Below are 14220 nucleotides of genomic sequence, written 5' to 3'. Positions count from 1 at the left end.
AGGCAGAGAATGAGAGTGGCAGAGAGAGATATATAGAGAGAGAGAAAGAGAGAGAGAGAGAGATAGAGAGAGAGAGAGAGAGAGAGGCAGAGCGAGAGAGAGAGAGAGAGAGAGAGAGAGGCATATATATATACTCTTCAAAAAAAGAAACGCAAAAGGGTACAAATGGGTTATAACTCCGATTTTATGTTTCCTACCGGTTCATGCTTTGTGAATATAAGGTCATTGCATGTCCCAAACACATTCCCACGGTTACATTCGATAAAACGCAGCTACTGTACAATAAAGTTCCAAAATGTGAATATTCGCAAAAACGCAGCCACGTGCAAACCATGTCACCACTGCACGTGCGTTGTCTGCACGTGCAACATGAACACCGACAGTATAAAAAGTGCAGGGTGTTCGCTTGCCTGGCCTCTGTATCTGCCGAGTTGACAATCCAGGACATGCCACGTCTCAGTGAACCGCAGAGAAACAAGCCATCGGCCGACTAGACGCAGGCGAATCCAGAACGGCCGTTTGCCAGGGCATTCCATGTGTCCCCAAGCACCATCTCCAGACTGTGGGACCATTACCAGCAACATGGATCAACATGTGACCTCCCTAGATCCGGTCGACCACGGGTCACTACCCCGGGCAGGACCGCTACATCCGGGTACGCCACCTTCGGGAACGATTGACTACTGCCACCTCCACAGCCGCAGCAATACCAGGTTTGCGCAGGATATCCGACCAGACCGTACGGAACCGCCTACGTGAGGTAGGAATTCGTGCCAGACGTCCAGTTCGAGGTGTCATCTTAACACCACAACACCGTCGACTCCGACTGCAGTGGTGCCAGATTCATCGACAATGGCCTCAACTGCGATGGAGACAGGTGTGGTTCAATGACAGGTCCCGATTTCTGCTCCGACGTCATGATGGAAGATGTCGCGTGTATAGGCGTCGTGGTGAACGTTATGCGGCAAACTGCGTGCAGGAAGTGGACAGATTCGGCGGGGTAGTGTCATGGTGTGGGCAGCCACCTCACACACTGGCAGAACTGACCTGTTCCACGTGCAGGGCAACCTGAATGCACAGGGCTACATTGACCAGATCCTCCGGCCACACATCGTTCCAGTTATGGCCAACGCCACGCAGTGTTCCAACATGACAACGCCAGGCCTCACACAGCACGTCTCACAACGGCTTTCCTACAGAACAACAACATTAATGTCCTTCCTTGGCCATCGATATCACCGGATTTGAAACCCAATTGAGCATCTATGGGACGAGTTGGACCGACGCCTCCGACAGCGACAACCACAGCCCCAGACTCTGCCCGAGCTGGCAGCAGCCTTGCAGGCCGAGTGGGCCACCATCCCCCGGGACGTCATCCGTACTCTGGTTGCTTCAATGGGCAGGCGGTGCCAGGCAGTTGTCAACACACGCGGAGGCCACACCCGGTATTGACTCCAGATGACCTTGACCTTGGTGGTGTGTCCTATCACTTACTCACAATGGACTAGAGTGAATTGTGAACAATCCTGCAACATTTGGTAATTATCGGACTCACCATTCAATAATTAAATCAATTCTCCAAATGTTACGACAATGTGGTTTTGCGTTTCTTCTTTTGAAGAGTATATATATATATATATATATATAGAGAGAGAGAGAGAGAGAGAGAGAGAGAGAGAGAGAGAGAGAGAGAGAGAGAGAGAGAAAGAGAGTGAGACGGGGGAAAACCTGCTGCCACTAATTAATAGGCTACTTATACCAAAACTATGCCAAGGGATCTTTAATATATGCAGTTACCCAAGGACATAATGGTTCATACCATGACCTGTGATGTGCCAATCCTGGAACATTGGTTGGGATATGAAAAAACTCGGAGTCCATCAAGTATAATAATTTCAGTCATCTGAAATTTGTTCTAGATTGCCAACGAGAACAGCTGTTAATGTTAGAGCTACATGTATGTGATGTATGTAGTAGAGGAAATACCTGAAGTTGCTTCATCACGCTGGGGAGGTGGATATACACATGTAGCCCAGTCATAATGCACTTGCCTGATGCATGTTTTGTCTGTGATAGATCTCTGTTTGTGAGCCCATTGGCCTATTTTTCATTCCAGCCAGTGCATTACGACTGGTATATATCAAAGGCCATGGTATGTGCTACCCTGTCTGCGGGATGGTGCATATTATATTATAAAAGATCCCTTGCTACTAATGGAAAAAGGTAGCAGGTTTCCTCTCTTAGGTTGTCAGAATTACTAAATGTTTAACATCCAGTAGCTGATGTTTAATAAATCATTGTGCTCTAGTGGTGTTGTTAAACAAAACAAACTTTAACTTTTCATCATGCTGGCTATGGTATATATATATATATATATATATATATATATATATATATATGACACTGTGGATTAAGGAAGTGAGATCTTAGCTTACTCAATAAAGCACTTGCCTGAGGTGCTTTTATCATAAGACCAAATTCTCTCAATGGACCCTTGTCTGATTGGGGTTTTCCCCATTTGAGGGGGTTTCCCCATTTGAGTGGGTCTCCCATAGCTAGTATCTTACAGGCTGTGATGTGTGTTATTCTGTCTATGGGATGGTGTATATAAAAACAGGCAACATTTTGTTTTTAAAATTTTGATTAGCAACAGTTGGTGATTAGTTGAACGATGAATAGCAACTACTATTTAACATTTTACAATTGTGTAGCAATCTCTGAAATTTGTGTAGCGAATTGTGATGCAGTACTGAAAAAAAATGTTTCCTGGGAAAAGTGTAACAGGTTTCTTTTAAAAACTATACATCACAATTATCAAATGTCTGACATCCAATAGCCAGTGATTACTAAATCAATGTTCTCTATAGTGGCATCATTAAACAAAACAAACAAACTTTTTTTTATCTTTGGACTAACTGAAGGTCATGTTTAAGTGGTTGTTAAATTTGCTGTCAGCTAGTGCTTGCGAACTCTTTCAAGATCGTGTTTTATGATTGGTCCGACGTCTTGCTTCTTTGCAGATGCCAAATCGAAGGACAAACACGAGCTTGTCTGTGTTTTATTGATCATAGCGATCGGATTATTCAGCAATTAAAATGAAGGTCTCCTATGTCGCAAGATTTGCCAGTCAAAGGATCACGATGTTTCCCATTGCCTGTCTCAGTCTCCGTATGTTGAATGAGTTATTTAGTCAAATCGCTCGGAATGTTAAGCCATTCGGTCAGTCGACTGATATCACTTGGCTTCATGAATTGTTTTACTCTGGGGTGGGACATAGCCCAGTGGCAAAGCACTTGCCTAATGCATGGTCGGTCTGAAAATGAATCTGTCGGTGGGCCCATTGGGCTATATTTAGTTCCAGCCAGGGGCAGGACGTAGCCCAGTGGCAAAGCACCTGCCTGATGTGCAGTCGGCCTCGAATTAATCCCAGTCAGTGGGCTCATTGGGCTATTTCTTGTTCCAGACAGGGGTGGGACATAGCCCAGTGGTAAAACGCTTTCCTGATTCACAGTTGGTCTGGAATTAATCCTTGTCGGTGGGTCCAATGGGCCAATTCTTGTTCCAGCCATTGCACCACAACCGGTATATCAAAGGCCATGGTATGTGCTCTCCTGTCTGTGGGATATAATTAGAGGGGTTTCACTGTTGTATGAATTTTGAATACTTTAAATCGATGTTTGTGTCAAGTTTTCAGCATTGCTGTTGACAAATGTTATACTTTAAGTCTAATAACGAATCTACTTGTAGAATTATTTTCACTTTCTCTCATTTGCTTTAAAATTAAAATTTTGAGAAGTATAAATAGAGAATAACTACTTAATGACATAGAATATTAATGGCTTTATCCTGTGATGGTAAGAATGGCAATTTCTTATTGACGAACAGGATAAAGCCGAAATCCTACATCATTAACTAGTTATCATCTTTATCCTGCAGACCATAAAAATTAAGGGGAAAAGCTATTATTTCTGTTATGTCAGCTAAATTGTATGATGACCTAGAGTTCAAACGAGCGATTTTGCAATATAGCTATGTGTGTGACATCACAGGAGTTATATCACAAGTCATGTTCTGCTACTACATGTATATGACTGTCATCATATTCTGTCAGTAGAAACAGTGGTTGCAGGATAAATGGCTTCGTCCCATCCCTTCAAGCAAGCAGATTCTATAGCAAATATTGCAGATGAAAGAGCAAGAATTGACAAAAAAAAAAAAAAAATAAAATTTGTTTACAAAATAGCTACTATTTTCAGTATGAAAATCATAGCTATTAAAATAATATGTCCCATGTATGATGTCTTGTTCAATAGAAAAATCTGACCTATCAACATAATGTGCACCATTGATGTCTTGTTAAGTAGAAAAATCATAGCTATCAATAAAATATGTTGCATTTATGATGTCTTGTTCAGTATGAAAATCATAGATATCTACATAATATGCATAATTTATGATATCTTGTTAAGTAGAAACATCTTAGCTATCAACAAAATATTCCTTGTTAAGTAGAAAAATCTTAGCTATCAACGAAATATGTCCCATTTATGTTATCTTGTTAACTTGAAAAATCCTGTCCATAATCAACATAATATGCCCCATTTATGATATCTTGTTAAGTAGAAAAATCACAGCTATCAACATAATATGCCCCATTTATGATGTCTTGTTCGGTAGAAAAATCATAGCTATCAACATAATATTCCCCATTTATGATGTCATGTTAAGTAGAAAAATCACAGCTGTCAACATAATATGTCCAATTTATGATGTCTTGTTCAGAACATTTTTAGCTATCAACAAAATATGCCCTATTTATGATGTCTTGTTAAATAAGAAAAAGAATCTTAGCTATCAACATAAAATGCCCTTTTTATGATGTCTTGTTCAGTACAAAAATCTTAGCTATCATTTATATAATGTTCAATAGAAAAATCTTAGCTATCATTTATATAATGTTCAAATGAAAAATCGTAGCTATCAACATAATATACCCCATTTATATAATGTTTAGTAGAAAAATCTCAGCTATCAACATAATATGCCCCATTTATGATATCTTCTCAAGTAGAAAAATCTTAGCTATCAACATAATATGCCCCATTTATATAATGTTCAGTAGAAAAATCTCAGCTATCAACATAATATGACCCATTTATGATATCTTGTCAAGTAGAACAATCTTAGCTATCAACATAATATGCCCCATTTATGATATCTTGTCAAGTAGAAAAATCTTAGCTATCAACATAATATGCCCCATTTATGATGTCTTGTCAAGTAGAAAAATCTTAGCTATCAACATAATATGCCCTATTTATGATATCTTGTCAAGTAGAACAATCTTAGCTATCAACATAATATGCCCCATTTATGATGACTCGACTCATAGACCTGGACAAGCCAAGTTGGTGTATCTTGAGGTATATAGCGTGAGACAAGCCAAGTGCGAATTAACGCTTGCTTGCTTCTGTTAACTTGTATCTGTGAAATGCAACCAGAAATCTGTCTGACGCTACATATATAAACAATGTCAATTTTCTTAAACAACATTCCACTAGGCTCTGAATCAGGTTAAACATGTACGTGTTCACAGAATAGAAAAAAATTGTGCTTGGTCTAAACAGGAAGAGCTGTCATGATACCATCTTCACTGTCACTGGGAAAATGGCTGTACTTATACATTGTACATACATAATATGTAACTCAGCAGTAGTTCCAAGCAAGGAAGGAAGGAATGAATAACGGAAATGTTTTATTTAACAACACACTCAACACATTTTATTTACAGTTATATGTTATTGGACAAATTGTTAAGGACCACACAGATATTGAGAGAGGAAACCCGCTGTCGCCACTTCATGGGTTACTCTTTTCGATTAGCAGCAAGGGATCTTTTATATGCATCATCCCACAGACAGGATAACACATACAACAGCCTTTGATATACCAGTCGTGGTGCACTGGTTTGAGTGAGAAATAGCCCAATGGGCCCACCAACGGGGATCGATCCCAGACCGACTGCGCATCAAGCGAACGCTTTACAAGCAAGGAAGGAATGTTTTATTTAATGATGCTCTCAACACAGTTTGAATGGACAGGATTTAGCTCAGTCGGTTGAGCGCTCATCTGAGGTGCCTGCATCGCAGGATCGAACCACCTTAGTGGATCCATTCAACTGATTGGGTTTTTTCTCATTCCAATCAGTACAGCATTTTTTAGAATGGGTACTGTTGTATTGTATTAATACTCTTGTTGAAGTTTGCCTTGTTTCCCTGCCTTCTGGCTGTAATTTTTGCCCTAAAAAAATCTCCATCAGTTGAGTCCAATTAAATGACCTTGGCCTCTTTATTTGCTAAATTTCTCATTTATCTACCAAATGTGAGGCCTTGTTCTCATTGGAAATAGTTTAATTTTCATAGCTGCACTGCATACACTGTTGCCTTATATATAATACTGACACTGTATAACTGGAAAGTACCAGTAATATTTACCAAGCAGCTGTCAGTCTTTATAATGCTGTCTTTGAATAACTGGAAAGTAATATTAACCATATACAGTTGTCAGCCTTTATAATGCTGTCTTTGAATAACTGGAAAGTAATATTAACCATATACAGCTGTCAGTCTTTATAACGCTGTCTTTGAATAACTGGAAAGTAATATCAACCATATACAGCTGTCAGTCTTTATAACGCTGTCTTTGAATAACTGGAAAGTAATATCAACCATATACAGCTGTCAGTCTTTATAACGCTGTCTTTGAATAACTGGAAAGTAATATCAACCATATACAGCTGTCAGTCTTTATAACGCTGTCTTTGAATAACTGGAAAGTAATATCAACCATATACAGCTGTCAGTCTTTATAACGCTGTCTTTGAATAACTGGAAAGTATTTACCACACTAATTCGGTATTTAGTATTAAATTTAAAACTGATTAACTTTATTAAAACTGATTATCTGACAAATCAGTACTTAATGTATATTTTGGGGGGAAAGGAGTGTAATCTATTTTTATAATTTTTTTTACAAATTTGCCTTTTCTCTTCAGGCCTAAGTATACAATATTGAATGTGGCAGTGCTCCAGTACATTTAAAAAAACCCTGAGATTTACAATGGAGCAAGAGGTTACAATTTATGATACGCATAAGTCGACTGTACTCATTACTTCTGTCTGCCTGCGTGGTATAATTAATTACTCTTTCGTTTAAACTTTCTGCCAGTTGCACTCAAATCTTGTCTGCACAATTAACAGGGGAGCTGGGAGTGCACACATGTACAATGGTGTTATATGTGTGTGTGAGCCAGAAGAGGTCTGTGTTTATTTTGTTTTAATTTCACAGAGGGAAAGTTGATCACCTTTCGTTTGAAGGTCTCACTAGAAATAGATGTTAATTGGAATGGATATTGGAGGAAAAGAGGAGAGGAATGTTTATTTAACGACGTCCCAGCACATTTTTTAATCAGAAGCTATAATTATTACAGTGGTGTCCTGACATTTGGCAGATAACGTATGATGCATGATAAAAAGTACTTTTACAAAACATAAAAGTACAAAATTGTGGAAAATTGGAATAACCACATAAATTGCTTGTTTGATATACTCAGTGGTGGTGGCAGAGGCCACCCCCATGCCCCCCCCCCCCCCCCCATCACACTTCTTGTTTTTTCCCACCATCTTAACATGACTTGAAGCCTGTGTGGTGACCCCCAACCAGTGTGGGTGACTCCCTCAATATATCCTACTGGACTATGCCCTATCAGACAATACCCCACTGGACTATTCACTACCAGACAATACCCCACTGGAATATTCACTACCAGACAATACCCCACTGGACTATGTCCTGCCAGGCAATACCCCACTGGACTATGTCCTATCACAAAATACCCCACTGGACTATGTCCTACCATACAATACCCCATTGGACTATGCCCTACCAGACAATACCCCACTGGACTATGCCCTACCAGACAATACCCCACTGGACTATTCACTACCAGGCAATACCCCACTGGACTATGTCCTACCACACAATTCCCAACAATGCCCCACTAGACTATGTCCTACCAGACAATACCCCACTGGACTGTCCTACCAGGCAATACCCCACTGGACTATGTCCTACCAGACACTACCCCACTAGACTGTCCTACCAGGCAATACCCCACTGGACTATGTCCTACCAGACAATACCCCACTAGACTATGTCCTACCAAACAATACCCCAATAGCCCACTGGACTATGTCCTACCAGACAATACCCCACTAGAATATGCCCTATCAGATAATACCCCAATAGCCCACTGGACTATGCCCTACCAGACAATACCTCACTGGACTATATCCTAGCAGACAATACCCCACTAGACTATGTCCTACCAGACAATACCCCAATAGCCCACTGGACTATGTCCCACCAGACATTACCCCACTAGACTATGCCCTTCCAGATAATAGCCCACTGGACTATGCCCTACCAGACAATACCTCACTGGACTATGTCCTACAAGACAATACCCCACTCGACTATGCCCTACTAGACAATACCCCAGTAGCCTTACCAGACAATAGCCCACTGGACTATGCCCTGCCACACAATACCCCACTGGACTATTCACTGCTAGACAATATCCCACTGGACTATGCCCTTCCAGACAATATCCCACTGGACTATGCCCTTCCAGACAATAGCCCACGGGACTATGCCCTTCCAGACAATAGCCCACTGGACTATGCCCTTCCAGACAATAGCACACAGGACAATATTTAACTCGACAGTACCCTAATGACAACCCCTGCAATTAAGAAAATATCAATGGCAAAAAAAAATGGTCCCTGAAAAAACACAGAATATGGTCCAAAAGTAAAAAAGTGCTGTGGTGAATGAAAAACTACATGGCAATCTCCACAGCACTGCTGGTTGCCGTGGACAATTGGAGAAGTTGAGTTAACAATAGCCCACTAATTAAAAAATACCTTACTGGGCTATGCCCTATCAGACAGTATTTCATCACTTTTGAGGAGTCCATAATAAATAAAAAAAACCAAAACCCCAAAACAAATATGGCTGTTGGTGGTGTACATTATACCACGGAACACTTTCTCAACCTCAAAATATCCTGGGCTCTCAAGATTGCAGATAACGAGATAGTATAATTTGACTGTGTATGTATTTAAATAAATTCAAGACAGTATAATTTGACTCTGTGTGTGTATATACAATAAACACATTCTGCACAGTTATCTACATGCATTTGGGTGGTTACCTGTATACGAGTAGGGTTCTTTGAAGGTTTATCTTGCATCATATTTCTTTTGTTTTTGCAGGCTTGTTCAATTCTGATGCTCTTTCCTTCTCATTCCAAGCTATACACTGTTTGAGGTGAGTTACTGAGATGACGTTTCAGCTTTTATCGCTCATACTTTCCCTTTGTTCTGTTGATGGCATCACAGTTCGTGCTGTGAATTTCAGACTGATGGTGTAGATTATATGCAGGAAAACAGAAAACCGCAGTCTTTCCTCATATCATCCTACAGGTTTGCACACCATCATTCATTTGTGCATGCATTTCAAAGCAATTTGTATCTCAGAATAAATTCTGTGAATATTACTGTGATATTGAAAGACACCACATGTCGGCTATTTTTAGGAAGTACTGCAATTCCTTTAAAGAAATATGATCCAGAATATTGGATGTTTTTAATGGATGTGCTTAAAAATACATTTTAAATAGTTAAATGTTTATATTTGTTATACTTATTTTTATGCATATTTATTTTTATTTCTATCCAAGTATTGAATTTTTTTCTTCAAAGAAAGAAATGTTTTATTTAACGACGCACTGATCAACACATTTTGTTTACGGTTATATGGCATCAGACATATGATTAAGGACCACACAGATTAAAAATCCCATGCCTCGACTGGGATCCAAACCCAGTACCTACCAGCCTGTAGACCGATGGCCTAACCATGACACCGTTTTTTGTTTTTGTTTTGTTGTTTTTGGTTTTTTTCTTCAAGTGCTTGAAAATACATTTTAAATAGTTAAATGTTTATACTTTTTAATTCTTATTTTCATTCATACTTATTTTTATATCTATTCAAGTAAGGTTCAAGCACACTGTCCTGGGTACACACCTCACTATCTGGGCTGTCTGTTTAGTTATGTGGTTAGTGAGATTTTTGGTGGGGTTTTTTTTAATGACACCACTAGAGCACATTGATTTATTAATCATCAGCTATTGGATGTCAAACATTTTGTAATTTTGACATATAGTCTTAGAGAGGAAACCCATTAAGGTCAGGGGTACAGCGCTTGCTCGATGCGCAATCGGTGTGGGATCAATCCCCGGCTATTTCTCATTCCAGCCAGTGCACCACGACTGGTATATCAAAGGCTGTGGTATGTGCTATCCTTTCTATGGGATGGTGCATATAAAAGATCCCTTGCTGCTAATCGAAAAGAGTAGCCCATGAAGTGGCGACAGCATGTTTTCTCTCTCGATATCTGTGTGGTGTCCTTAACCATATGCCTGACACCATATAACCGTAAATAAAATGTGTTCAGTGGGTCATTAAATAAAGCATTTCCTTCCTTCTTCCATTAAGGTCAGGTCAGGTCATAGGTTTTAACATGCACATTCAGAACAAGCTGTTGTAGCAGAGGTTTGGGGTGGGTGGGAGAGGGAGTCATGCACTCACACTGGCATGTACAAGAGAGTACCAGCAGCCCGACCAGGGTCGGTAGCGGGCGAGGGTTGGTTTTGGTGCGCTCTTGAATATGCAAATGTCCTGTAGGATTAAAGCAAAATAGGAAATGTTGCATAGTTTCTTGAAGGTAATTTTGACGCATAATTTAGAATGGTTCATCAGAATTGAAAATGTAGCCAATTGGTTGATTTGACTTAGTTGATTGTAAGGTAGCTCCTTGAAAACCCATTAGTAGCTAGGGATCTTTTATATGCACCATCCGACAGACAGGATAGCATTTACCACAACCTTTGATATTCCAGTCGTGATGCACTGGCTGGAATGAGAAATAGCACAGTAGGTCCACCAATGTGGATCGATCCTAGACTGACCATGCTCCAGGTGAATGCTTTACCATTGGGCTCCGTCCCACCCATTGGTTAGTGAGAGGGAAATTATGTGTAGTTGCCCTGCACCTACCCACTGAAAATTCAAACCCACTCTGGATGGGAGCCGGTACTGAGATACGAACTCAGCACCCACCAGCCTCAAGTCCAGTGGCTAAACGTTTACATATGTTACACCTCTGTGACCGATGTCGGCCCGGTCTCGGAAAGGTGGCAGGTGTGTTGTGCAAGCACAAGGACGTTGAACCTGATTTTATAACAATTAATACTGAATTCAGTCTGTCATTATTCTCCGGTTCATTTTGCTCAAGGGTGCTCGGCCATTGATTTCCCCTCGAAGCGTCGGGACCAGATTCTATTCCTGGCTGTGGAAACTCGTCCTTTGATGTAACTGCATTTACAATCGGATAATCTCTGCAATGTTCTCAACTAGCTGTCTCTCTTGTTTTTTCCTGATAAGATTTGATGGTGAAGTACAAGTACATTCAGATTAATAAGATTCAATACTATCTACATTTTGTCTCCAAAAATGTACAAAGTAAAGTTCTCTTTCCAGCCAGGGCACCATGACTGGTATATCAAAGGCCATAGTATGTGCCAGTGTGCGATTTTGGTTTAAAAAAATTAAGTGTCATAAGGACTCCCTGTTTGTAAATCTTTAGAGCCCACCACCAACCCAGCGAGCCCTGCCGTGCGTCTCCAGTAGAACAGAAGACACACTAAATGTTTTGCATGAAACCACCGAAAAGATCACTATTCAAGACTGTGATTTCCCAGTATTTTGAGGTATACAATGTAAGTTGACTGTGTTGATTTCGAAGAATCAATGTAATTTGTACAAATAACTTTTACGAGCCATGCAGTCTCGTATGCTAGCGAAGCTAGTTAGGGTCCTACATGATTTGTTTGCGAGCCTCGGGCTCCTGGACTGTCCTCAAAATCACACACTGTGTGCTATATCCTCTCTGCGGGACAGGATACAGGATAAAACCCCATAGACATTAAGAGGGTTTAATACTATCTACATTTTTGTCTTAATTATTGTCTTTACAAAGCAAAACAGTGAAATATAGGTACATGTAGTACTATTCCGACAATGGCATCAACTTTTGCATTAAAGTTTAAAGTTATACATTTTGCATTTAGATCAGTTTCTTACAAACTATAAGTCCTCTGTCTGTGAAACTTGGTTTGAAGTTGCACAGTGATTTGTAGATACATGTTCATCACAGGTTATTGTAGGCAAAACATTTAATTCAGCAGAAGTTTTGGGTTTTTTCCAGAAATTTTTTTTTTCTATTTTTTTTCTGTGGTGGTGATGTAGATGAATGGTAGAAGGAATGAAGGAAATGTTTTATTTAACGACGCACTCAACACATTTTATTTACAGTTATATGGCATCAGACATTTGGTTAAGGACCACACAGATACTGAGAGAGGAAACCTACTGTCGCCACTTTGTGGGCTACTCTTTTCAATTAGTAGCAAGGGATCTTTTATATGCACCATCCCACAGACAGGGTAGTACATACCACAGCCTTTTATATTCCAGTCGTGATGCACTGGCTGGAATGAGAAATAGCACAGTGGGTCCACCAATGTGGATCGATCCTAGACTGACCATGCTCCAGGTGAATGCTTTACCATTGGGCTCCGTCCCACCCATTGGTTAGTGAGAGGGAAATTATGTGTAGTTGCCCTGCACCTACCCACTGAAAATTTAAACCCACTCTGGATGGGAGCTGGTACTGAGATACGAACTCAGCACCCACCAGCCTCAAGTCCAGTGGCTAAACGTTTACATATGTTACACCTCTGTGACCGATGTCGGCCCTGTCTCGGAAAGGTGGCAGGTGTGTTGTGCAAGCACAAGGACATTGAACCTGATTTTATAACAATTAATACTGAATTCAGTCTGTCATTATTCTCCGGTTCATTTTGCCCAAGGGTGCTCGGCCATTGATTTCCCCTCGAAGCGTCGGGACCAGATTCTATTCCTGGCTGTGGAAACTCGTCCTTTGATGTAACTGCATTTACAATCGGATAATCTCTGCAATGTTCTCAACTAGCTGTCTCTCTTGTTTTTTTCCTGATAAGATTTGATGGTGAAGTACAAGTACATTCAGATTAATAAGATTCAATACTATCTACATTTTGTCTCCAAAAATGTACAAAGTAAAGTTCTCTTTCCAGCCAGGGCACCATGACTGGTATATCAAAGGCCATAGTATGTGCCAGTGTGCGATTTTGGTTTAAAAAAATTAAGTGTCATAAGGACTCCCTGTTTGTAAATCTTTAGAGCCCACCACCAACCCAGCGAGCCCTGCCGTGCGTCTCCAGTAGAACAGAAGACACACTAAATGTTTTGCATGAAACCACCGAAAAGATCACTATTCAAGACTGTGATTTCCCAGTATTTTGAGGTATACAATGTAAGTTGACTGTGTCCTTTCGAAGAATCAATGTAATTTGTACAAATAACTTTTACGAGCCATGCAGTCTCATATGCTAGCGAAGCTAGTTAGGGTCCTACATGATTTGTTTGCGAGCCTCGGGCTCCTGGACTGTCCTCAAACTCACACACTGTGTGCTATATCTTCTCTGCGGGACAGGATACAGGATAAAACCCCATAGACATTAAGAGGGTTTAATACTATCTACATTTTTGTCTTAATTATTGTCTTTACAAAGCAAAACAGTGAAATATAGGTACATGTAGTACTATTCCGACAGTGGCATCAACTTTTGCATTAAAGTTTAAAGTTATACATTTTGCATTTAGATCAGTTTCTTACAAACTATAAGTCCTCTGTCTGTGAAACTTGGTTTGAAGTTGCACAGTGATTTGTAGATACATGTTCATCACAGGTTATTGTAGGCAAAACATTTAATTCGGCAGAAGTTTTGGGTTTTTTCCAGATATTTGTTTTTTTTCTTCTTTTTTTCTGTGGTGGTGATGTAGATGAATGGTAGAAGGAATGAAGGAAATGTTTTATTTAACGACGCACACAACACATTTTATTTACAGTTATATGGCATCAGACATTTGGTTAAGGACCACACAGATACTGAGAGAGGAAACCTACTGTCGCCACTTTGTGGGCTACTCTTT

General features: G+C 40.1%; 1 protein-coding gene across 8 annotated transcripts in view; it reads left to right on the top strand.

The window, feature by feature from the left end:
* LOC121376917 (potassium voltage-gated channel protein Shaw-like) overlaps window positions 1–14220 on the top strand; it is a 238419-nt gene that overhangs the window by 99940 nt on the left and 124259 nt on the right. For all 8 annotated transcript variants that reach the window (XM_041504720.1, XM_041504719.1, XM_041504716.1 and 5 more), the window contains exon 3: window positions 9336–9390. The gene's annotated coding sequence lies outside the window, so the exon portion shown is untranslated. The remainder of the gene's footprint in view (window positions 1–9335; window positions 9391–14220) is intronic.

This window comes from Gigantopelta aegis, chromosome 7 (assembly GCF_016097555.1).
Source record: "Gigantopelta aegis isolate Gae_Host chromosome 7, Gae_host_genome, whole genome shotgun sequence".
Taxonomy (NCBI): Eukaryota; Metazoa; Mollusca; class Gastropoda; order Neomphalida; family Peltospiridae; genus Gigantopelta; species Gigantopelta aegis.
The sequence above is the reverse complement of the archived record's forward strand: the minus strand, read 5'-3'. Positions and strand labels throughout refer to the sequence as shown.